We start from the raw sequence: 27,413 nt of genomic DNA, 5'->3' as shown, positions 1-27,413 counted from the left end.
AAAATACCTTCAAAGATGAAATAAAGATAATTTAAACCCAAAGCTGTTTGACAGGTTTTTTTTTTTTTTAGGTTTTGAGTGGGGGAAAAAAAAACAATAATTTATATCTTTTATTTCTTTTAAAAGAATTTAAAAGAAAGAGAAAGACTGAGAAGTGAACATTTAAAGCCAATTTTTGTATTGTTTTCCTCTTTTCAGCTAAGTAAGACTTTATTTTATTTCAGAAGAAAATTGAGAATTGAGTTGTTTCTTTCAAATTGTTGCTATCGTTTCGGGTGATAAAGTTAAGTTTGTTGCTTGAGTTAATAAATATCTTTTCAAGGTTTTCTCTCAATTAGAGAGCCTTCTTTTTATGTCTTTTTTCTTTCTTTCTTTTTTTTTGTATTAATTTCCTAGGTGTTACCTGATTAATTTGGTCCTTACTTTGAGAAAAAAAAAAGCAATGCCTTTTATCCCTTCAATAAAATTTGGACTAAATTTTCTTTCTAGGTGTAGTTTTTCATTCCTCTTTTTTATTATTGCTTCCCCCCCCCTTTCTACTTCCATATATTGTTACAGCACGCGAGTTTATCACCTTCTCCTTCCCTCCTGTCCTTTTACAAACAGTGCATAAATTTCCCCCATCTAAAAATTTAACTTTTAGACCAAGACCCCATTAATTTAAACCAGTTGTTTTGTTTTAAATGATTTTTATATGTTTATTTGTATTTTTGTAAGCTGATCTCCTGCCATTCGAACTTGCACTGCACTATTTTCCTGCTCTTTTTTAAATTTCAAGAGAAATCGTTTTGAATTTTTTTTAGGAATCGGAAAGTTTAAATGTTTTTTTTTTTTGTGTGTGCTTGATTATTTTAATGCAAATAAATTTGTTCTGAAACTAACGATAAAGCAGAGACAGGCTTGCAACATCTCTTCTGTGGGAAGGAGGTTGCAGGGGAGAGAAAATGGCATCCCCACTAGACTATGAAGTCTATCTTGAACTCTGTCAAGACAGGATGTCTTTCTAGCAGCTCCTGCAACAGTACTCCATCCTTGGATATACTTTACTCTTATACAGGTAGAGAATTGCATCAGTAGTGAGATATCTACTGGAGCAGTGGAATGCTCCTATCATTTTTCCAGCGACTATGGCAACAGATTTGATGTATTCCATTTCAGATCAGGAGTAAGGATCAGACCCAGAAGCTTGTCAAATCATGAAGCCTCCTCAAGATGAGAGCCATTTATTTCAGTTGATGCCAGACAGGGATCAGAGCGTTGATGATGTAAAGATAGAAGCTTGGTTTTAGATGCATGAAAAGTAACCAGCCACCTCTTTCCCCATTGTGCCACATGCTCATGATCAGAGGAGAGAGAATCAGAAAGAATTTTGTCATTTACAGTCTTTGGAAGTGTTGTCATAGATGGTAGTTTTGTCAGCATAAATGTCTATGAATGATTTTAGGATGTGATTTAGGAGATCATTGATGTAGATCAGGAGGGAGATGACTAATCACCTGAATTTTTAATAGAGGGCATACTGATGACGTTTTCCAGGCTATTGGAAAGCAATTATTCTTAAGACAATGCTTAAACAGCTTTGTAAGTATGGGAGTTAGTTCTGGTTGAACCTTTTTCATCACTATAATTGGAATGCCACTAGGCCCAGTTGCTTTATTAGAATCGAGGTTTTTGATTAGCTTGGGAGTTAGTTCTGGTTGAACCTTTTTCATCACTATAATTGGAATGCCACTAGGCCCAGTTGCTTTATTAGAATCGAGGTTTTTGATTAGCTTGGGAGTTAGTTCTGGTTGAACCTTTTTCATCACTATAATTGGAATGCCACTAGGCCCAGTTGCTTTATTAGAATCGAGGTTTTTGATTAGCTGGGCAACATGACGCACAGATATTTTTATGTTCCATAGTGTGTTTTCAGATACAGGAGGAAATACTGGGAGGTTCGTGGCCTTGATCGCATAGGGTAGAATTAGCAGCAAAGTTCTTGGCAAAGAGTTTGGCTTTGTCCGATGCTGACGAGATTTCCTCAGGTCAATTGATGATGGTTGAGATAAAGCACACACTTCTGTTCAGGACTCTGTTTGCTATTTGCCAAAACTGTTGGGAACCAATCCGCTGCTCAGCTACTTTAGACTTAATGAACTGAGCATACAACTCTCTTGTGTTCTTTATAACTTTTACAGTGGTTGTTGGCAGCCCTGAAAACGGCTTTAGTCTCAGTACAGTAGAACTCCGGGATACGGTGGCCCTAGGATATGGTTTTTTCAGGTTACAATGTGGAATACGATGTTTTTCCGACCCCTTGTGACGGTATTTGCCCCAGTTTATGGTGTTATTTATAATGTTATTTGATTATACACATGTGTATTATATGATGGAGTGTATTTGTTTATATAATATTTGTTTATCTAATATTTATCTAATATATACTGTATTGTATTTTGTCACTAATTTTTAATGCCAGTTCTACTGTACATCTATTACGTTGGAAGCAATGGAAAAAGTGATTTCTGTGTGCAATGACAGCAGCACATTCTGGAGAGAACCATGGCTAGTTGTTAGTTTTTTTGCGGGTATTTTTTTAAGGGTATGTAGCAGTCTATATTTACAATTAACTATTCTGTCAGGTCTGATAGAGGGCACATTCTTTTTAAACATCGAATGCAGAGGTAGATCTGATATAAAGTCAGCCATAGAATATTAATATACTGTACGATGGAGAGGTAAGTCTGAGGACTTTTTATCTTGACTGATACAACCACGTGGTCAGAAGATCCAAGTGGAGACAGAATGGAGGATGAACAATCTGAGTGAGGTCATAAGCAATGGAGAACTCATGACAGAATCTCACCTTATCATCTGTTTTGTTTGAGTGGGCTAATCATTCCACAATGTGAACATTGAAGTTTTCACATGAATGTTAACCGAAGAATGAGCAAACAGGATGTGGTTAATTTTCTCAGATATGCTCTTAAAGATAGTAACTCCACTGTTATGAAAGTGATAGAGAGCAAGTATAAATGCAGTAATATGAGCAAGTGCAACCCAGAAGCACATATAGGGTAATTTAGTGTCTTCTCTGGAGATGTCCCTATCACATGGAAAGCCATCTCTAATATAGGCATATATTCCATGCCCATGGCGATATTAGGGATCAGATTTTGATGTTAAATTAGAGTATCCTTTATTTACGAACTCATCTATAGAAATAGTTCAATGCCAGTTTTGTTTAGGAATAATAGGTCTAGTTTGGTTTTCTGTTGTTGGGTTTCAACCTCTGGAAGGTTGGAATGTAGACCCTGATGTTGGAGAAGGAGACATGCATTTTCCCTGTTTGGTTTGTGTGGAAAATGTTTTTCAGTTACTTTTAGATTAACTGCCTCTGATAGTATCTATAAGTATCTTTTAAGGCTTGCTTGTCCCTCCCCTATATTCACAGTGGATCTTAGTAAGCTGTTGTGGATTCGCAAAATAGTTCATACATTCCTGCTCAGCCTCACAATTTAAAACTCACAGTCAATTTCTCCCAAAAAATTAAACTTAGCATTCTCAATTTTATAATTATATTTTTTAATAAATATATCAATTTTATAATTATATTTTTTAATAAATATATCAATTTTATAATTATATTTTTTAATAAATATATCAATTTTATAATTATATTTTTTAATAAATATATCAATTTTATAATTATATTTTTTAATAAATATATCAATTTTATAATTATACTAGCTGTACCCGGCCACGCGTTGCTGTGGCTCAGTTTGTTAAAATGGAACACATTCCTCAAGAAAAATTGCATTTTATTCGTTCATTTACTTTTATTATTTTTTGCAATTTTTTTAATCAATAAAAGTTATTTTTTTCCCCCCCAAAAAAAGATTAATTTTTTACCATAAATTGTTAGGTGAAAGTTTGTTTTTTTTCAGGAAAACTTGCACTTTTTTTTTTTAAAGAAATTTGGCAGTAAAGGTTTCTCTTTGAAAACAGAATTTTTATTATAAAAAGAACAGATGAATGCTTTACATGAACACTGGAAATAGTTATGTGAATGTAGTGAAAAGTTTGATTCTTTTTTTCATGAGAATGTACAAATTATTATTTTTTTTAACAGATGTTCAGAAAATAAATAGAAAAATACTTCCATCATTAATTATGCAGAAAAATAAATAAAATCTTGATTTAGTGTTTCAACATCATGCTTATAAATTATGATAAAACTTGCTGAGTATGCGCTGTTTTACAGTTGTTGTAAAAATGGAACGGAAACTTAAATTTCGCTCCGTTTTAATCTTTCTTAATTTTTTAATTGTGCCCCCTCCCAAACGAATATAATCAAAACAGTAACATTCAACAATTGTACTTTATGTATATAAAACACAAAATATATAAAAAAAAAAAAAAAAAGTTAATAACGAAAGGGAAATAATTCCATTTTTAAACGAAAAAGTCAGTTTGGTATATCTTTTTGTTATTTTTTTACGTAAGTCCAGCTTACCATTCACATTGGAAATGTCGACATTTATAGGTTGTCGGGTACGTTTACAACGAATAAACACTCCAATCTAGTAGATCTATCAGAATTTTAGTAGGAATTTTTGACACCCCTATCACGAAACTGCGAATAAAATATAAAAAACTCGTAATTTCTCTTTTAAAAGTGGGTTGTTTATTTTCTTTATGGATTATACTTCCAAAATAAACTATTAAAGTTGTTTTAAAAGTAATAGAAATATTTTTTTTTTAAACAGTAATGAATTTTACAAACTCAATATTTTTCAATTTTTAAACTTTAAAAATCTATCAAAATTTTTCTATTGATTCTATTTTTACGATATTTTCAGGATCAATGTGAAATTCTATACTCTTTCCAATAAACCGAATATAATATTTTAGACAAACGTTTTTTTTTAATTCACGCCCCCCCCATTTTCAAGTGTCTATTAAAAAGTAAATAATTAATTTACACACCAAAGTTTTATATATTACAAATTGAAGAGAAAAGGTCAATAAATAATATATTCAAATTTAAAACAAAAAAAGTAGTGTTTTTTTAGAAATTGACCGTTAAAGTCCGAAGTTTTCTTTTTAAACCACGTTGTTTGTTTTTTCTTTTGTTTTTTTTTAATGAAACCTTTGTCCTTGCTCTTTTAATTGAAAAAAAAAATTAGGGCCTGAATTACATTTTTCGAGTAGTTATAAGCTTAGAAAGACAGGGGGTCGAATAATTCACGCCTCCCATTTTGAAATGTCTATTAAAAAGTAAATAATTAATTTACTCATCAAAGTGTTATATATCACAAATTGAAAAGAAAAGATCAATGAATAATATATTCAAATTTAAAACAAAAAAAGTAGTGTTTTTTTAGAAATTTACCTGTAAAGTCCGAAGTTTAAAACCTTTTTTTAAAAAAAAACACGTTATTTTTTTTATTTTTTATTTTTTATTTATTTTTTTTAATGAAACCTTGGTCCTTGCTCCTTTAATTGAAAAAAAAATTAGGGCTTGAGTTACATTTTTCGAGGAGTTATAAGCTTGGAAAAACGGGGTGAAATTATTCACTATTTTTCACGAAATTTCTGACACACCTACCAATCTACTCATGTTAGAACGGCTTTCGGAATAGACACCCCTAACCTTGCCAGCATACCCGAAAAGCTATAAAAGTTGACGTGTCGAATGTGAACGATGAGTTGGATGAAATGTAAAAATGTACCGAATTTAAAAGGGAACAAAATTCAAATTTCCGTTCCATTATTACAACAACCGTAAAGCAGAGCATTCTATGCAAATTTTACCTAACTTACTGTATTAATGCTATTTTTTTTAAGCAAAAAAAAAAAAAAAAAAAATATTTACGTTTGGCTATAAATTCCTAAACTCATTTCACCCTAAATAATTTAGGTGACTGAAATAGGAGTCTAATTGAATCTTTTATTTCCTGATAGTATGTGAGAAATTTATTTTTCTTCGAATTCATTAATACGGACTTTAGGGACTTTTTTCGGAATGTTCCTGTAAAAATTATTTTTTATTGTTACAAATTACGATGCTTTATTTATATAAAAAAAGCAAAAATAAATTCTTGCGTTTTTTATTTACTACTGAAAACCATAACTTTAGTAAAGGTATTTTTTGTTTAAACAAAATAAAACATTTTCACTAAGAGTTAAGTAAAAATAATTAGTTCATTATATTCTGCGATCATTATTTGAAAAATACTGCAATTTTCATTAGAATTCGTTAATTTCCTGATTTTTGGTGAATTTTTAAGTAAAGGGAGGAGTCAAAATGTTTATACACTTTGAGCGTCGGCATTCATTTTGTGTGTACCTACCATTTTTCGATGAATATTTGATAGCAAAGCGACCACGTGTGGTTAATTTAAATCAAACTTCAATCACATGGTTACATCATCAATAATCATGTGATTAAACCCATTGAAAATTTACCGATATTATAAACACATTATGTGAGAAATTTATTTTTCTTCGAGTTATATCAAATTCATTAATACGGACTTTAGGGGCTTTTTTCGGAATGTTCCTGTAAAAATTATTTTTTATTGTTACAAATTACGATGCTTTATTTATATAAAAAAAGCAAAAATAAATTCTTGCATTTTTATTTACTACTGAAAACCATAACTTTAGTAAAGGTATTTTTTGTTTAAACAAAATAAAACATTTTCACTAAAAGTTAAGTAAAAATAATTAGTTCATTATATTCTGCGATCATTATTTGATAAATACTGAAATTTTCATTAAAATTGGTTAATTTCCTGATTTTTTGTGAATTTTTAAGTAAAGGGAAGGCTCAAAATGTTTATACACTTTGAGCGTCGGCATTCATTAGCAAAGCGACCACGTGTGGTTAATTTAAATCAAATTTCAATCACATGGTTACATTATCAATAATCATGTGATTAAACCTATTGAAAAAAAGAAAGAAATGTCCAGAAAATCGCTAGATTTTGAACTTTTATCATCTGAAATTTTCAAAAATCGCTAATTCACCCCCCACCCCCCAAACTCCATATTTCAATTTCCTACAATAAAAAAAATTATAAATATAGTATATTCAATATATAAAATGTTCCGTGTTTTCTCACTATATGTTTCTGGAATTATATTGAAGCGGTTAGCTCCCCAGGAGGCTTACATATTTTATCAGAGGGTATTTTTTTTTTGCAAGAAACAAATCATAAACTCAAACTTTTATAATAAAAGTTAAATTGAAATATGCTGCAAATTAAACATCACAATAATGGTGCAACATATTTTGAAATTAGAAAAATAAAAAAAACGAAAAAAACTTTGTTTTAGCATGTTAAAAGTATTTAGGTTGGTAGATAATTAAATTCTATTGTATTGGTATAAGTTTTTTTTTCTGTTGTTTCTTGCTTTTTACAATTTTCGACTAAATACTTCTAAATTAAGCGGAATTTTAAACGTATTTAAAACTAAACTTCGGAAGTTGGAATGCCCTCCCCACCTAAAATATAATTGGAAAAATCGATTTTATAGCGAGATTTAAGAATGGTTAGCCGAAAAAAGGTGAAAAACAAAACAAATAATCAATAAATAATTGTTACCAAAGGCAATAAATAAATGCTACTTTCTTTTACTTACATGAATAAGTTTATTTTATGTTTTAAAGTATTTTCAAGCGCTTTTCTTTATTTTTTAATCTAAAATTGCGGGTGCGAAATATCTCCAGATTTTCTAGAATTCCCCGCTAGATTGCAAACGAAATCTCCAGATCTAGCAGAAAAACCGCTAAATTGGACACACTGGTCACGTGACAGGAAGCGGTAATAAATAATTGTCCCTAAATAAAAAATGGCCTATCGGTACAAAGAAAACCACCTATTTATCATAGAAAAATTAAGTATAATGTTATAATTAAAAAGAAATATATAAAAACACACATATTATACCAAAACGTGGAAGCCATCCGTCCAGTGGTTTTTTAGACTATTAATTGCGAACGAACCAAAAGTTACATTTATATATATATAGAGATTTTTAAATAATAATAATAATAATAATCATATTTTTTAATAAATATATTAATTCCCCTGTTAGAAATAATGTAAGGCAAATTTATTTTAAATTTTATTTGTCGAAAGAAGTTTTTTTTGTTTCTTGTCAGGAGAATGTGGGAATTTTATTTTTCTTAACTGTTTTCAATGATTAAAGTGAGGGGGGGGGGTCTGCCCGTTGGGACTTGGCTGCGATTGTCCAGTATTGGCATGGCAGTGAGTCGTGTAGTCAGCCAAGATGAAGGAGAGAAGAGGGATTAGGGATGAGAATCCTGTGCCCTTCCTTGTCTATTTTTAATTAACTTCAAAATTACCTCGGAAGAAACAGGTTGTGTTTTGTTTTTAATTCTATCTATAAAAAATATGGACATAAATCTGTTTCAGAATATTCTCTTTAGAGTAAAGACACATTTTAAGGGGCTTCGTTGAAAACGTATCAATGTATTTTATTTAGTCTTTCCTTTCAATTTAAAGGACAAAAATTCTCGAAAGAGCAAGAATGTATTTTGTGTTGTAATGCAACTTGAACAAGTGAACTATTTTTTCCAGATATTTCAATGAACGGTTCAGTTTTTTAAATTATTATTTTTTATTTTGGACTTTGTCACGTTAAATGTTGAAGAAAAGCGAGAGTAGTTCACGGTTTTTGTTCAAATTGTCGAGTTATGGTTTCGGCAGGTAAAGTAACTCTGTCACTCAAGTCGATAAACCTCTTTTCAATGTTTGTCTTTCAATTAAAGACACTTTTTTTTATATCCTTTTTTGTATTATGTTCGTAATTGTTGCCTGGTTTAATTAACCTTCGCTGTGAGAAACAAAAGCAATTGCTTTTTATTCCTTCAATAAAATTTGGAGTAAATTAATTTTCTTTCCGGGTCTATTTTTTATCTTTTTTTTTTTTTTTTTTTGTCTATTGCTTTGTCTGTCTCCCTTTCTATTTCCATGTATTGTTTCACAGAGAATTTGATAAAAAAATCAACTCTTCTCAAAGTTTTCTGATTGTGTTGAAATATTTAAATCCTTATTTACATTTACACTCTCCAGAAGGGAATTACTTCACTTGAGCATTCTTCCATTTTTCCCTCCTACGTACAGTCCCTGCAATGTTCTTTGTAAAATAAAGCTTTTTCTTCCTTACTCTAATTTCGACTTTTCCATTAAATTTATTTCACTAATAACCTAAAATGTAGAAATACTTTAGACCTGATTGACTGAATTTGGACACTACGAAACAGAACGCTGCTGACATGTAGTGTAATAGGAAAAAATATTTTAACACTTTTCTGGGGGTAGTCACCGATTCTGAGCCCTCGGACAAGTTAACACTCAATTTATTGATGAACCATATTTCTCAGGCTATTTATAAACACATTTTAAACGTAAGCAAATATCAAGTTGCTATTAACGTTCTTGAAGGAGTTTTTACCCAGCCAAAAATTAGCGCTTACTGCTGACATATTTTGGCAACCCAGTGGCAATGGATACAGAAGAACATGGACCAATATTTGCAGTCTTTGAAAGAACTTGCCAAGAACTGTGTGTTTCCAGTTCGTGATGGCAACAAAGGGGAGGGCTGATTACATAAAGGATGCGTTTATAAACGAGATATCATTGCATAAAACAATTTACGTACAGTGATCTGTTATATAGCAGCCTATATAACATGTATATACACTTGTGCCCGATATTATTCATACCCCCCTTGAAAATTGAGTTTATTAGGTGTAACTTTGTAAGAATTTCTTGTTTACGTCCATATTGATACATATTCTTAATAAACCTCTTCTGATCATTTTCGTCATTTTAAAATCTCGCGATACTTGTAATAAAAGAAATATACAGCTATTTATAAAATCTGCAATGTTCAAAAATAATCATACCCCCTTATTTTTTCAGTATTAATCGAGTTTCTGACTGTTTGTTTCCTGTTTGATTTTTATTTTGAATGCTTTTATACAACCTTTGATTAATTTCATTTCGATTTTTGCATTTTTCAGAAATTAAAATGATATCAACTGAACACCAATAAAAGAATAAAAATTATTAGAATGGGGAAGAAAAAAGAGCTTAGTAATGATCTTAGGACTAAAATTGTGAATTCACATAAGGATGGTTTAGGTTACAAGTCAATTTCCAAGAAATTTGAGGTCCCTACAGCAACAGTACAGAGCATCATCAAAAAATTCCAGAGCCACCACACAACAAACAACTTGATTGGTAGAGGAAGGAAAAGGAAACTATCTGCTAGAGCCACCAGGAATATTGTAAGAAGTGTTAATGCAAATCCAACCACCACTACTAAGGACATTTTAAAAAATCTGGAGTCTTCTGGCATAAAAATATCAAGGCAAACATTGCAAAGGACTCTGCATGAAAATGGTCTGAAAGGAAGAAGACAAAGAAAGACTCCATTGCACACCGGAAAACACCTTGCAGTAGTCTAAAGTTTGCTAGGACCCATGTGAATTCTCCAGAGTCCGTTTTCTCAAGTATTTTGTGGACTGACGAAACAAAAATTGAATTGTTTGGCCATATGGATGCTTCTTACGTTTGGAGGAAGAAAGGAGAAGCTTACAACCCAAAGAACACCATACCCACAGTGAAACATGGTGGTGGTAGCCTAATGTTTTGGGGCTCCTTTTCGGCTAGTGGTCCAGGTTGTTTGGTCAAGATAGATGGAACCATGAAGAAGGAGCAATATTTGGAGATACTCCAGAAAAACATTAGACAGGATGCGGAGAAGCTCCATTAAGGACCAAACTGGGTCCTTCACCAGGATAATGATCCAAAACATACTGCCAAAATAGTCAAGAAATGGTTTGAGGATAATCAAATTAATGTTTTGGAATGGCCTAGCTCGAGTCCCGACCTGAACCCTATCGAAAACTTCTGGTACATATTGAAAACTGAGGTTAAAAAGCGGAAACCTAGAAATTTGAGGGATTTGGAGAACTACTGCATTGAAGAATGGTCAAAAATCAGTGGTGATGCTTGTAAAAACCTTGTTGATAAATATCCAAAACGGTTACAGGCAGTTCTTAAGAATAAAGAGCATGCTATTGACTATTAGTAAGAGAGGTATGAATAATTTTGAACTAGTGCCATTATTGTTTTTCTTTGTATAATGTTTCAAACTTGCATAATTTATTTATTTGTTGAGTTTAAATTAAATGCTTATGCTTGATTTATTGTTTGAAATCCCTTTAATATTGTCTACCTTCTGGTTTGAGCAATATTCTTATAGAAATCTCAAAGATCCGAGGGGTATGAATAATATCGGGCACAAGTGTATGTTTATAGACGAGACGCCACTGATCTCTTTAACTGTAAAATATCAATAGTTCTGTTAACTGTATTGTTCTTGGGTTGTATCAGCTAGTGTGCGTATACACTTTGATGTTATGCGTGCCTGTGTGCGGTTGTATGTGTTTAATACATTGAAATAGGCAGTCAAGTAAATGTATATATTATTCATAAAACAGTTCATAGAAAACATTCATTTTAAGATGACGGAAACATTTCTTTAACAAGCGTATATATGCATCCTATATGGCATAGACAAAAGGTAAACATCCCTTCTACTGTTCCTTTTCTAAGTTCTATAAAATGCTATGAATGAAGATACTTCCCTCCAAAAGAAACACCAGACAACAGGTTATATTTTACATACAACTTTATTTTCATGCCCCTCTCCATTCAAGAGACCATTATCTTCAAATTCTCGCAACTGCTACATGCTGAGAGTGATTAATAAGCTTTCCCTTGTGCCAATGTTCCCAAAACTCCTAATTAGCCTATTCTCTATATTTGGAATTCTTTCTTTTGTATACTATGATTGTGCAGCAACTTTCATGTTCAACGAATTAAAGGAATTCTTGCTTTCTCAAGGTATTGCTACCAGTTGAATGACTGCCTTCAGTTCTCAAGGTAACAACAAGAGAAGGGATATAATGGAATCATCTAGTAAATGGTGTTTGGTTCTATGATCGAGAAATCTTTCTATTACTAAGTTGGAGCGAGTACTAGATGTAGCTCTCCACAGCACACATTCGTTGCTTTCCACTTCTGCTAATTATACTCCCCATGAATGTCTCTTCAATTTCCAAAGGGAATCAACCTTTGGAAATTCCATTTTAAATCCATCCCCTTAAGGCGACTGCTACAATGGAAGCAAATATGCCCCCCTCCAGTCTAGACCATTAGCATACTTGAAATGAATACAAACTATACTCGTATACACTTTAATAATGGACGAGAGACAACTGTGCTCTACACCACATATTTCCATTGGGTGATAGATTGAGAAGTTTGAAGGCAGAAATTGATCTTGAACCGGAGAATCAACAGCTTCAGAATACAATTTTGCAGTCCAACTCTTTTGATTCTCTGCCAACTTCTTTTGATAAAATAATTCAATTCCTATACTTTCTCACTCTCCACTCTCATCAGAGAAACTCTTCAAAGAATACTGATGTGCTGAATCTTCGATGCTCTACTACAGTTCATTGAAAATTTACCTGAAAACTACTACTAGATTCTGTTTAACCCTTTTTCCCACAACAATCATACGATCTAGCATTTCTCTGAGTTTCAGAGAATGCACTGAAAAATAGAACACTTCAATCTCTATTTATGCTGTTTGGAAGTGATTTACTTCCCTTGAGCATTCTTTTCTTTCTCTCCTTTTTTAATCACCATCAGCCCACGTTAAGTCCCTGTGAAGTTCTTAGTGAAATAAAGTTTTTAGAAGCTAACTCTGACCGCGATTCTTTCATTACAGTAATAAACACTGATTATCAACTTCTGACTTTGTAGTAGTAATTCTTCTAATGCACTCACCTCCAAAAGACAGAAAGTCTGTTCTGTTTGTTCTCAACACGCAGAGACTGGGAGAAGAAGAAGAAGAAGAAGAAGAAGAAGAAGAAATGGTAGACGTGGTTGGTTTTATGGGAAAGAGAGTGAGACTAACCGCAAGAATTCCCGAGATTTGCGAGAAATAAAAAACCTAATTTGGATGGATAGCGACTGTGCTTTTGGGTTCTTATGACAGAGGAAACAGAAGTGGAGGAACCCGTCGCTGCAGCAATCAGGAGACGCAGAATTCCTCCTCATGTACCTTTAACCCCTGACCAGCAGGATGCAGTTACAGTGCAGTGCCACAAGTGTGGAGGTCCCAACCACTTTGCCAGAGACTGCCGGTAGCTCGGCGACAAAGCAAGCAGGGTGCTTCCAGGGATATACTGTTATCGATGCAGGAAGCAAGGACATGTGGCATCAAGATGTCTGGGGAAACGAGACAAGGGCCGAGAGGTCAGCACCATCCTCTGCCCACATAAACTAGAGAAGGTGCTCCTCGTGATAAAGATCAATGGGCTATATAGGATAGCGCTTGTGGATTCTGCTCATCATTGGTTGTGAGTGGGTTGTTATGTCAACCCAAAATACGGAAGAATACCACAATTCTGACAGCAGGATGGAAGTGTCTGTTAAGCTATGGTGTTGGCAACATAACATTAACATTAGCCAACAGGAATCCTCTGAAGACTGATGTACTGGTGGTGGACAGCAAACCATTGGGTTTTGACCTCCTTCTAAGGATGGACCTTATCAAGAAATTTGGCGGCGTGCATATTGATAAGGGAGGCAAGGCACATTTTGTTGGCACAGTTTTTGCTTTGGGTGGAACAACCCGACTTTAACATGAAATTCAACCAATGCACCAAAACCAGGACCATGTCATGGAAGTGGTCTGGTGATCAGCCACCACAAAAATTATACAATCGAGTGCCAGAGTATAACATCCCTACGAAAGCCCACAGAGATTATGATGCTGAGCTACAGGCCTGGATTAACAATAGATGGTTGATTCCGTACCCAGAGAAGTAATTGGGGCCACCAAAGGGCCTGATCCCACTAATGGCGATCATTCAGCAGAGCCAACAAAAGGTGAGGCTGATGCTCGACTATCAGGAGTTGAATAAACATGTAGACTAATTTACAATTGAGGGAATGGCGGCAGGTGGGATCAAATATATCGGTGTTGGACCTTCGCAAAGCATACCTTCAAGTAAGTGTGCACAAATCACTGTGGCTATACCAAATAGTAATAATCAAAGGACAAGTATTACCTGACCCGCATGCGGTTTGGATTCAATGTGGCACCATCCATCATGCAAACCATTGTTGATGCTATCCTGATGAAGGACAAGCATATACAGCAGGCAACATCAGCTTATTTTGACGATGTATATGTGAACAAAAGTGTTGTGCCTGTAGCACATGTGAAGGAGCATCTTAGCAACTTCGAACTTCTCAGCAAAGAACCAGAGAAACTGCAGGATGGTGTGCAAGTGCTTCCTTTGCAGGTCTAGGGAGAGGATACTGCTCTGCTTTGGCGAAGAGGGAACAAGATCACAGACATACCTCATGTTATCACGTGACGAAATATATTTTCACTTTGTGGCAAGTTGTTTGGAAACCTTCCTGTGGGTGGTTGGCTTCGTGTTGCTGTGGCATTTACAAGTCAAAAGGAGAGTATCTGACGTCACTACAGGGTGGGATGACAAAATAAATGATGTCCTTCTCAACGCCATCATCAAGGAGGTTCTCACCAGATTCAAAAAAAAGATCCGACACAAGGCAAATGATGCGTCAAAGGCAAAGCTTTAGCTAACAGTATGTCATTGGTATATAATGGGATTGTGATGGAGGATGCATGCTGGTTACGTCCAGAAAAGGACTCCCAGCATATCAGCCTAGCAGAACTCGATACTATCATTAAAGGAATGAACTTAGCAATCCTCTGGAAGATGACTACCTTGCACTGATTCACCAATTCCGCATGTGTTCATAAATGGGTCTCGAATACCCTTACTGGCAGAGCCAGGGTACGGACTAAAGCTATGAGTGAGATGCTCATCCGACGGCATCTTGATACAATAATGAAACTGGTGAAGGACTATGCACTGTTGATAGATGTAGTCTTGGTCAAATCTAGCCAAATCAAGGCAGACCAATTGCCAAGAGTGCTTCAGCGGTGGCTTCATGTGATTAAGAGGAACATCGAACCTGTGCAACCTGTCTGCACTGCAGCTGTGAACTCGGTCAGGTTGGACCAATCAAAATTGTTCACCAACAAAGCATTCATCCTGGTGGGAAGCGGACACTCTACTGTGTAAAGCAAATTAACCCTGGGGTTTCCAAGGCCGCTGCGAGAACCGTCATCAAAGAATGCAAAGAGTTTCAGTCGATTGATCTGTCACCCATCCACTTGTCAAAGGGAACTTAAAATGTTGACCAAACATGGCATAGGATAGCAATGGATATCACTCATTATGATAGGGCCCATTTTTTCACACTGATTGACTGTGATCCCGCTCAGTTTGCCATCTGGCGACACATCGCTTGGCAGGATGCAAAATCAACTAAAGACTCTTTTCTATGAACGAGGTCCACCATCGGAGATTCCAATGGATAATGACACTGCCTTTTGGAGCAGTTTGTTTAAAGCCTTTATGGATGAATAAAGAATTAGACTTTGATTTCATTGTGCATATGTTCCCTCCGGTAACGGCATCATCGAATGATGTCATAGAAGTGTCAAAAGGATTGCAGCCAGGAAACTGTACCATACTGGAGGCAGTATATTGGCACAATGTTACACCAAAGGATGACTTGTCCTCTGCGACAGCACCTGCCAATATGGTTCATCGGTACAGCATATGACTTAAAGGAATTGATGGATTAACAGCACCAATAGACAACAGCAAAAAACTGCCTACAAAATGGGTGATCGAGTGTAAAATCCCACACGGACGATGTACTACAAAGTATGAAGTGGGATGTGTGACTGAGAATACTAGTATGCAAAATATATCGGTCAATGGAATGCCACGCCATATGAGAGGCCCGATCCTACTATAGGACTGTAGTAGGATTGGGCCCACCAACGCCTGCTCTGACACACTTTCGGACAAAGGTAGTGAGAGATTCGTGACCATCAATGAGACGCTGGGTGAACAGACACCCAGTGTGGATAAAGATGACGACTTAATCGATGACATTCCAGATGAAGGCAGAGTAAGTGTTGTTGGAACTATTCCTGACAAAGACACAATGATTTTTCTGCCACGAAGAAGCACAAGGCACAAAAGATCACCCCCTGAGTGTTTCATGTGTGATCATAGGATCAGAGGGGAGTGTAATAGTAATTCTTCTAATGCACTCACCTCCAAAAGACAGAAAGTCTGTTCTGTTTGCTGTCAATATACAGGGGCTGAGAGAGGAAGAAGAGGAAGAAGAAGCGGTAGATATGGTTGGTTTTATGGGAAAGAGGGTGAGACTAACCACGAGAATTCCCGAGATTTGAGATGAACTCGGATGGATAGGTGACTGTGCTTTTGCTCAAGCAGAGAAAACGGTGAGAGGAGAGAAAAGTCCCTTCCTAAAGAAAGTTCCGGTTCAAAGTGAGAAAGAAAGTGAGGCTGAAGAACCCAGCAGTTTTCAGACTTCAAAACCGGAAGTTGCCATCAAGTTTCTTTTACTTAATCATATGAGAATGAGAAACCAGTAGTGCATACAATTAAAAAAAATCTTTAAAAAACAAACAATTAAAAAAAAATTTTTTTAAAAACAATTAAAAAAATCTTTAAATTTTTTTTAATTATAAAATTTTTAATTAAAAAAAAATAAATAAAAACAAAAAATAAAAAAAAATTTTTTTTGAAATCTTAAAAAAAAAAAATTTTTTTTTAAATATCTAAAAAAAACACAAAAAAACTAACCATGAATTCAAGGAAGCAATACGAAAAATAAAAATAAAATATACTAGTTTTTAATTTAATTTTAACGGCGTTGTTAAAAATGCAGGTAAAGGTGCAATATCTTTCCACCCTCAAGAAATCCTTTAAAATTATCACTATTCTAAGTTTTCGGGGGTACTGAAAACGAAAATAACGTTTGAATTTACAGGAAACAAGTACATTCCAAGACATGAAGAAATAATAGCTTCAAAAAGGTGGGCATCACTTACATATAATAATTTAACGTAAAATGAGCACCCACTTTATCGCCATCTTTTTTGGGGGTGTAAAAACTTGTTTTCTAGAGGTTTGGGAGTGTGCTGAAAACGAATATCGCATTTAAATTTTCTTATAATCAATCAAAGAAACAGACATGACATCACTTTTAAGCCAAGAATGAGGGGGCTATTGAAATTAAAAGCTGCAATCGATTAATCTTGTCAACATCTCTAAGATAATCTGATTAATTGGAATAAAATGGAAATTAAGAAAATTTAAAACGTGTTTTGCATGCTTTATGTTTTGTATAAAAGTTTAAAATCCTTTCCTAACCGTTTTCTACTGTTATCATGCGGCATTACAGGTGTTGGCTATTCAGGTATGAAATGTTTTTCCATGAAACTATCGTTTGTGTTGGTTTCAATAAGCCAATGTCTACCCTCAATTAGAATTTTTGTATATCTGTTTGCATATGTTTGAAGGCAACCCCTCTAGGAGAAGCAAATCGCTGATTTAAAAAACCATAAAGTGGGAGACCAGTACCCACATTAAGCTGATCTGCAGTTTGACTTGTTGCTGGCTACCTTGCTCTTGCTTGTTGCTGGATATCAACATTTTGAACCGAGAGAGGTATTTAGCAGTCGTACAAAGCTAAAACTCTGTAGTATCATCTTTGTATAGATACTTCTTCAAGCATTTGTCTATAAAAAATAGTCCTGTTGCGATAGAAAAGTTCTGACGCATCTAGGCCTAAAATGATGGAAGCATGTAATAATTGATCTGACATCATTATATGTATCTATGTGTGTATGTATGTATGTATATGTGTATGTATGTGTATATATATACATGTGTGTATGTATGTATGTATGTATGTGTATATATTACATGTGTATGTATGACTATGTATATCTATGTGAATATGAATGTGTGTATATATATTTATGTGTGTTTGTATGTATATATGTTTGTGTGTGTATGTATGCATATGTAAGTGTATAAATGCATGTATATGTTTATGTATGTATGCTATGCATATATTCGTACATATTTGTATGTGTATATGTGTGTTTATATTTGGACATGTGTATGTATGCATGTGTATATGTATGTATGTATATATATGTATATTATGTATTGAGTATGTATGTATGTATATATCTGTGTATGTTTATAAATATGTATGTATATTTGTGTGCATGTTTATAGATATGTATTTGTATATGTGTGTATGTATGTGTATCTATGTATATATATATATATATATATATATATATATATATATATATATATATATATATATATATATACTAATGAACGTCTTCAGTGTTATGTCTGCTTGAGCATGTGAATTCGATGCCAGGACGAAAAAAAAGTCATTTTAGGGCTCATGGACTTTCAGTGTCTGAGGGAGTGGCACTCGTCTGACAAGACGTTGCAATCATGTAAATATATATATGTGTATATGTAAATATATATATGTGTATGTATATATATATATGTGTATCTATGTGTATATATATATGTTTATATATATTTGTATCCCTTTTTTGTTTTATTATACTTCAGTCGAAGTTCTCAGAAATCAAGAGGCTCCCTACCTGAGGCTAACACTTGAAGTCTATATGAGATACATAGATATTCGAATGTTCCATTTAAGTTCTTTATCTCTCAAGCACTGAATTAGTAAAGAAATTGAGAACATAATTTTCCTCTCCCCAATTAACCATTTTTATACGTTGTAGCATATCTTTTGTTTTGGTCTCTTGGTCTGACTGAATTCCAGGACAAGTATTTATCTAGTCTGGTGGAGTATCCAGCTTCGTGCTATTACTTGAGGTAATATCACTTGGAGAAGGTGCACCATTCCTCGGAAAAGCTGTGGGGTAGCCGTAGTGAGGAGATCTTATTTGGGCTGCGAATACTATGTGATTTTGAATATTTGGTCAGGGTTTACTTCTATGGAAAAAGTATCGTCATGCCAGATTGTTCTGACAAACCCCTGTACAAAGAGACCTAAGACACTCGAGGATAGTGTCTAGTAGGCATTCAAGTTCTCTCCTGTATATATGTATGTGTGTATCTATGTGTGTATATATATGTGTGTATATATATATGTGTATATATATATATGTGCATATATATATATGTATATATATGAATATATATGTGTATATATATGTGTGTATATACATGTGTATATATGTGTATATATATGTGTATAAATATGTATATATATATATATGTGTGTATGTGTATGTATATATATATATGTATATATTTTATGTGCGTATATATGTATGTATATATATGTATATATATATATGTTTATACATATATATGTGTATATATATATATCTTTATATATATATATTTATGTATATATGTTTATGCGTGTTTGTATGTATATATGTATATATATGTTTGTGTATATATACATATATATATATATATATATATATATATGTATATATATAAAATAAAATTAGTACTTTAATAACTTTTAAGTATCTACAGACACTAGTGCTTCATCCTTTCAGGAATCATTAGTGCAGGGAATCATTATTTCAGCCGGTTGGGAGATTCGAACCCAGCCACAAAACCATCTCTGACTCCATTAGCAAGGAACAAACCTCATAGCCAACGTTAAATGTGAAAAAGAAATTTAAATATTTATTATCAAATTGAGCTTGGGTGCCCGGCGTTGCCCGAGTGTTTGGTGGTGTATGTTGAGCAAAAAAAAAAAAAGTTGTAGCAGGAAGGCAGGCTCGGACCCATACTGTGAAGGAGGAAAAGAATGTGAAAAAAAAACTTGACGTCTTTGCCATTGTGCCAATCACCCAATCGGAAGTGACATAGGTTAAAATTAATGCTAGAAAATCCAAAAGAGGCGATGACTGTGGAAAAAAGCGACCCTCCCTGTAGAAAAGTGCCCAGTTGAGGGAGAAGGAATAGATGTTTTTAGCCAATTTTTCAATATTTGTCATCTGAGGTATCGCACTTCAAAATGATACCGATCTCATAAAAATCTGTCGCCTCTGTTGAAAGTTTTAGGCATACATACATACACACATACATATATATATGATGATTGCAACGTCTTGTTAGACGAGTGCTACTCCATCAGTCACTGAAAGTCCATGTGCCGTAAGATGACTTTTTAGTCCTGCCAGCGATTTGCACACCCTCAAGTAGACATGACACTGAAGACGGTCATTGGTATACATACATACATATATATATATATATATATATATATATATATATATATATATATATATATATATATATATATATATATATACATGGTGATTGTCACTTCTTGACAGAAGACCATCTTTCCCTTGGTTTATTGTTGATTACTCATTCATTTTCATGTATTTTTGACATTTTTTTTTTTAATTATATGCACATATATACACTATAGCTCCGGATAAAGTCATTTTACCGCATAAATCACAGGTATGGTTCTGCATGAAATCCTCTGGCAGACCTGATATATCTGACAGATTTTTCCTCAGTATATCACGCTTCATTTTTGCATGCTCATATTTTTTCTTCTCAAAACTATCACAGCCATGATAGACCAAGGAGCACCACGTTTTACGATCATTGGAAGCACTTTCCCAACTGAACACGTCAATACCAAGAGCTTTAAGATTATCTTTGATGTTATCCTTAAAACGTTTGCTCAGTTTATGTTGTGAACGTTTTCACTATAGAACAGGTGCTTTGGCAATTTATTGTCATCCATCCTTGTCAGATGTCCAGCCCACCTCATCTGATTGCGTATAATCAACTTCTCGATACAAAGTACGTCAGCTCGCATGAGAACATCCATATCAGGTATAAAAGTGCTCCACCTGAGGCCCAGAATGTGTCTCAGGAATTTCTGATGCACTTTCTCCATGATTTTTATGTGTTTACCATAAGTTGTCCAGGCCTCAGAAGCGTAAAGCAGGGACGGTAAAATACAAGATTGATAGACACTCATCTTTGTATGAATAGTTATACCCCTGTCAGACTACACTCGCTTCTCTAAGCCACCAAAAGCCTTAGTGCCATGCTGTATCCTATAGTTGACTTCAGCATCCAGGGTTCCATCTCTGGCGAGAGTACTACCCAAATGCACAAATGTGTCAACCACGGCAAGTCTTTGGTTGTTGACAAAAATATTTGGTTCCACATACAAACTACCGGGTGGAGGTGTGAACATGACCTTAGTCTTCTTAAGACTAATAGTAAGCCCAAAAGACGCACAGGCCCCCGAAAACAGATCCATGATACCCGGCATATTCCTCTCACCATGGGCCATGAGATCGGCATCATCCGCATAAAGCAATTCACGAACCAGGTGCTGAAAGGTCCTTGTAGAAGCATGAAAATGACGAAGATCAAAGACCCTACCTGTGGTTCTGAAACGCAAACAAACACCTAGAGAACATTCCCTAAAGGCATACGATAACATAGTTGCAAAATAAATTGAAAAAAGTGTAGGTGCTAGGATATCACCCTGCTTCACACCATTGTCAACCGAGATGGGTTCTGACAGGCATCCGTTGAAGTTCAGGCGAGCCTTCATATTAGTGTGGAGCTCCCTGAGTAATCGTAGAAATTGAGGTGGGCATCCCAACCTCGCTAGAATTATCCATAGGGCACTTCTGTTCACCGTATCAAAAGCCTTAGTCAAATCAACAAAAACCTGATAAAGCGGAACGCGGTGTTCAGTACATTTCTTCTGCAACTGCCGAGCAGAGAAGATCATGTCCGTGGTACCTCTGCCCAGACGAAAGCCACTTTGGCTTTCTGGAATGACGGATGGACAAATATACTTTAACAATCTATTGAGTAGAACTCTGAAAAATATTTTGCCAACTGCTTCCAACAAACTTCCACAGTCAGTCCTGGGCCCCTTTCCCTTGTACAGTGATATAAGAATTGTATCAACCCAATCCTGATGGACGGGAACACTCTTCCAGACATCAGTGATAAGATGAAGAATTTCATGAACAAGTTTATCACCCCCATGTAAGAGGACTTCCACAGGAATACCATCAAGCCCTGGAGTCCTCCCAACGTTCACTTCCTTGATTGCATCTCTAATTTCGTTCTCAGATGGGAACACAGACATTTCATGGATAAGCTTCTGTTGTGATAAAAATTCATTGATGACGTCCTCATCAACATTAGAGGGGTTGTCAAAGAAATCAGAATAATGCTCGGTTCAACGAAGGAGAATCTTGTTAGGATCCTTTATAAGGGCAATTCCATCACTTGAGAGTAGGGGAGATGTAGACAGTGTTTGAGGACCCAAAGCTTTTTTAAGGAAATGGTACATGCATTTGAGGTCTTTACAATCAAAAGCCATCTGGATTTGGTTGGCGAGTTTAGCCCACCACTGATTCTTCATTTGGCGGAGTTGCTTTTGGAGAATACCTTTGTTTGCTTTGTCTGTTGGAGGGACTCTCGACCTCCATGAGAGGCAGACAACATCTTATGGTGCAACTCATTTTTAGCACTTAAGAGTTGAGTAATTTCACAATCATTATCATCAAACCAATCCTGATGTTTAGATTTGCGGAACCCAGAACATCTACACTTATTTCATAGATTGTATTTTTAAAATGCGCCTACGACCCATCAAAATCAGCAGAATTAACTACGGATCGAAGCTTTTCACGTACACTTGGATCATCCAGCCTGGACACATCAACCCGCCTGGGAATCCCAACACCACCCAACCTACACTTCCTCCTTATACAGACCTTCAACTTCCCGCGTACCAAAAAGTGATCTGTTCCGCATTCAGCTCCACGCATAACATGCATACTACATACGTCCCACAAATCTGCCTTCCTGGAAATAATGTAATCGATCAAGTGACCTTGTTTTGAACGAGGATGGGTCCAGGTAAACCTATGGACCTCTTTGTGGCTGAAGAAAGTGTTACAGATAGCAAGGTCAAACTGAATGCATAGATGGAGAAGATACAAACCATTACTGTTGACCCTACCTACACCAAACCGGCCGAGTGAGTCCCAGGTGTCATGATCCTTGCCAACCCTTGCATTTAGATCACCCATGACCTTCTCAGATAAAGGAATAGAGGAAATGGTACGACTGAGATCTCGGTAAAACGCCGTGATGGTGTCTTCATCATGCCCCATGGTAGGAGCATACACAGATAAAATCGTCATATAACTACTGTGCAAGAGGGAAGCGCATCATCATAATTCTGTCACTTACACAGATTGGCTGTTCAATCCTCTTCACCAAATCAGAACGCACTGTAAAGCCAATTCCACCTTCTCGACTCAGCCCCGATGGTTTTCCTTTCCAAAAAAGGTGTATCCTGAGCCCACTTCCACCAATTGATCCTCACCACTCAATAGTGTTTCAGACAATGCCGCGATGTCTATGCTGTACCTAGCGAGCTCTCTTGCAACAATATCTGTCCTACGCTTAGGTCTTTCACTATCTAGGACATCTAGCAAAGTTCTCACATTCCATGTAGCAACAGTTAGGTTATTCCTCTTTTGATAAAATTTGGATTTTCCTTGTTTATTATTTTTCTTCAACTTTATCTTGTTTCTCCTGCAAATATAGAGCAGCTGCCGACCGCAGGAAGCCGACCAGCTAATAAAAGGGTAGACAATTTATAGGTCACCATTTTTAGACCCTTCCAAAATGCATGGGTGAGCAGTGTATCCCTAGAAAAGGCTGCTCATCCACCAGATCATCCACCAAAGTTGCTTCCACCCTGTAAGCAATTTAGTCGACGATGTTAGATAAATCACTGGCCGCCTATGTGCACTTCCAGCCCGCTAAGCCTGTGCACGTCGCCACTCACCTATCGCCATAGGACTTCTTTTTTTTTTTTTTTCGAAAGATATCTGCACACAACGATCGCGACACAACATGCTTGTGCTACACATATTGTACCCTCTCGCACCATACCACTGGTTGCACAGTGACATAGTGAGATGACTGAGCAGTGGCACAGTGTGCATGTTTTATCATCACAGAGTTTTAACTTCTCTGGCAGCTGAACATATACACACACATACACATAAGCAAACATGCATATGTATATATATATATATATATATCCCTAGTTCTCACAATATAGTAACCCTCCAGAACTTGAGAGTGAGGCTAACAGGTACTACATCTTGCCCAAGGATGACCTGAAACTATGCAAGACAGAGGCGTTCATCTCCCTGAGGTAGTAGATATACCCGCATACCCAAACACACACACACACACACACACACACACACATATATATATATATATATATATATATATATATATATATATACAAACATACATACACATATACACATACATGCACACACATATACATATACACATATATATATACATATATACACATATTCACAAACATACATATACATACACACATATACATATATACACATACATACACACATACATAAATATACATACACATACATACACATACACACACATACATATATATATGTATATATGTACATATATATGCAAGCATGCACATACATGTACATACATATACACACAAAACATATACATATATTAATACATACATATACACATACATATAAACACACAAACTAAACATATACATATATACACACGTAGACCCATATACATATATATACATATACATACACACATACATACAAACACACATACATACATACATACATACATACATGCATACATATAGATACACTCATACATGCACACATACATACATATACATACACATATATACACATGCACATATACATATAGATATCTACATACGTACACATACACACATATACATACACGCATACCTATACATACATGCACATACATACATGCACACATACATATACATACATATATATGCATGCATACACGTACATATACATCCATCTACACAAAGACATATACATACACACATATACATATATATATATGCACACATACATATATAAGTACACATACATAAATATACATACACATATACACTTATACATGATGATTGCAAAAATATATACACATATACATACACAAAAATTTGATTGCAAAAATATATACACATATACATACACACATACATATATGTACACATATATACATAATACACACATACATATACCTACATATACATATATACGCATATATACACATACATATATATGCATATATACACATACATACACACACACACATACACAAAGATATATATGTTACAGTATAGTGTACCAAAAAGGCATCAAAACAGTGTATGTTGTATAATCGTTTAAATGTTGATATGCATACTTGAAACGAAGGGTTCATCCTGATGTGTATACGTGTCACTAAATGTCTATTGTTGGTGATTCTTCACTATTTGAACCCTAGCTTATGTTGTTGCTATCTATTTATGGTATATTCATATCTAATTGTTCATATACGTGTGTGTGTGTGTGTGTATGTGTGTGTGTGTGTGTGTGTGTGTGTGTGTGTGTGTGTGTGTGTGTGTGTGTGTGTGTGTGAGAGATACATCATTTTGAACATACCTTAACTTCATACATCATTGATCTTGTCCACCTGAAATTCATCTTGTTCTTGGAGGAGAGACTAAAAACCTGTTTGGACGAATATTCAATCATTTCCAAGAACGATTATTGGTTTTATATAGTTTTTATTCACTTTTCAGGTGTCGATCGCAGAAGAATGGAAAGTTAATATCTTTGCTTGCGTGTTTAATGTCCAAACTCCAACTCTCAATGATCTCCAGTTAACCTGATCACGTGACATACACATAGATCCGATCAGCTGACCAGCTCTTCCGGTAAACTTGTCTACAATATGATTTACTATATTGTGACAGTCTGTCAACATTCTTCACATTCATCTCCCATCCATCTCTCCAGTTATATAGATAGATAGATAAATAGGTAAATCGACACTTTCTTGTGTTCGACCTACTACATATATATATATATATATATATATATATATATATATATATATATATATATATATATATATATATACCCACACAGATATAGTTCTATTTTCAATAAAAATTCAATCAGGATTTCTTATTCAACAATGCCTAATTTAGCACAAAGAATCTTAACATCTAATAACAAAAAAATTAAATCAGCCCAAAAAATCCCTTTCCCAATTAAACCCAAAACTAACTGTAATTGTAATAACAAACATCTTTGCCCACTCAATAATGATTGCATCCATAAAGATGTTATATATTCTTGCACAATTACTGAGCTCCCACGCAATCCTCCTATAACAGACACTAATATTTTGTCTTCAAGTTATCCTTCTTCCCACCCTCCATCTGATATAGTTACTAATCCAATACATCATTCGAGCAGCCCCTCATCTAATACAACTAGTAATAATAATAATAATAATAATAATAATAATAATAATAATAATAATATTTCTCCTAACAGCCATCCTAACACTAACAACACTCATTATCCCCTCCAAAATAGTCCTCATACAGACATTGTCCCACCATTTGTTGAACACTATGAACAAAATTCAAACTATTTAACTAATACAAATCAGCAAACTAATATTAATATCAGACCTCGAGCTTTTAATAAAGTACATACATATATCGGCGCTACTTAAACATTAATTAAGAAAAGGATATCAAACCACATTTCTTCTTTTAACAACCATAATTCTAACAATAACCAAGGAACTTCTCTAACCACTTTAATTAAAAACTTAACTCTAACAATACCCCCTTCTCAATTAAATGGACTATCATAAAAAAGTTAAATCTTATACTCCAGGCTCTAAGTCATGTCGCCTCTGCACAACCGAAGCTATAACTATAATTACTTCCACTCAAAGTAACAATATAATAAATTCTAAAAATGAACTGATCTCTTTCTGTAAACATAAGTCCAAATTTAATTATGGCAATTTTGGAATTACATAGTTATTACTTTTACCTTTTATGTAGATATATACTTTTTTTTCAACTTTATCGTTTTTTTCTACATACTTCTTAATACTTAATAATTTAATAATCCTTTATTTTAATTCTTTATTTCTTCTTTGCATGGCCGGTTTTTTATCTGCAATTTCTGCTTTATTCTTTAAACTTTCCTATCTATCTAATATATCAATCTACCCATACTTTCATAGTTTGTATGTATATTTACTTATATTTTACTATATGCATTTACTTACTTTCTTTCTTGCTTTTTCCTGAATTTGCAGATACTGGCCATCCTCTCCCCTTAAATAATTTTTATTTTTTTATTTTTTATATTCTATATTTTATTTATTTATTTATTGTTTATTTATTATTTTCTATTTATTTATT

The sequence above is a fragment of the Euprymna scolopes genome, chromosome 31 (genome assembly GCF_053919585.1).
Source record: "Euprymna scolopes isolate OS-2025 chromosome 31, ASM5391958v1, whole genome shotgun sequence".
In the NCBI taxonomy this organism is placed as follows: domain Eukaryota; kingdom Metazoa; phylum Mollusca; class Cephalopoda; order Sepiida; family Sepiolidae; genus Euprymna; species Euprymna scolopes.
The sequence above is the reverse complement of the archived record's forward strand: the minus strand, read 5'-3'. Positions refer to the sequence as shown.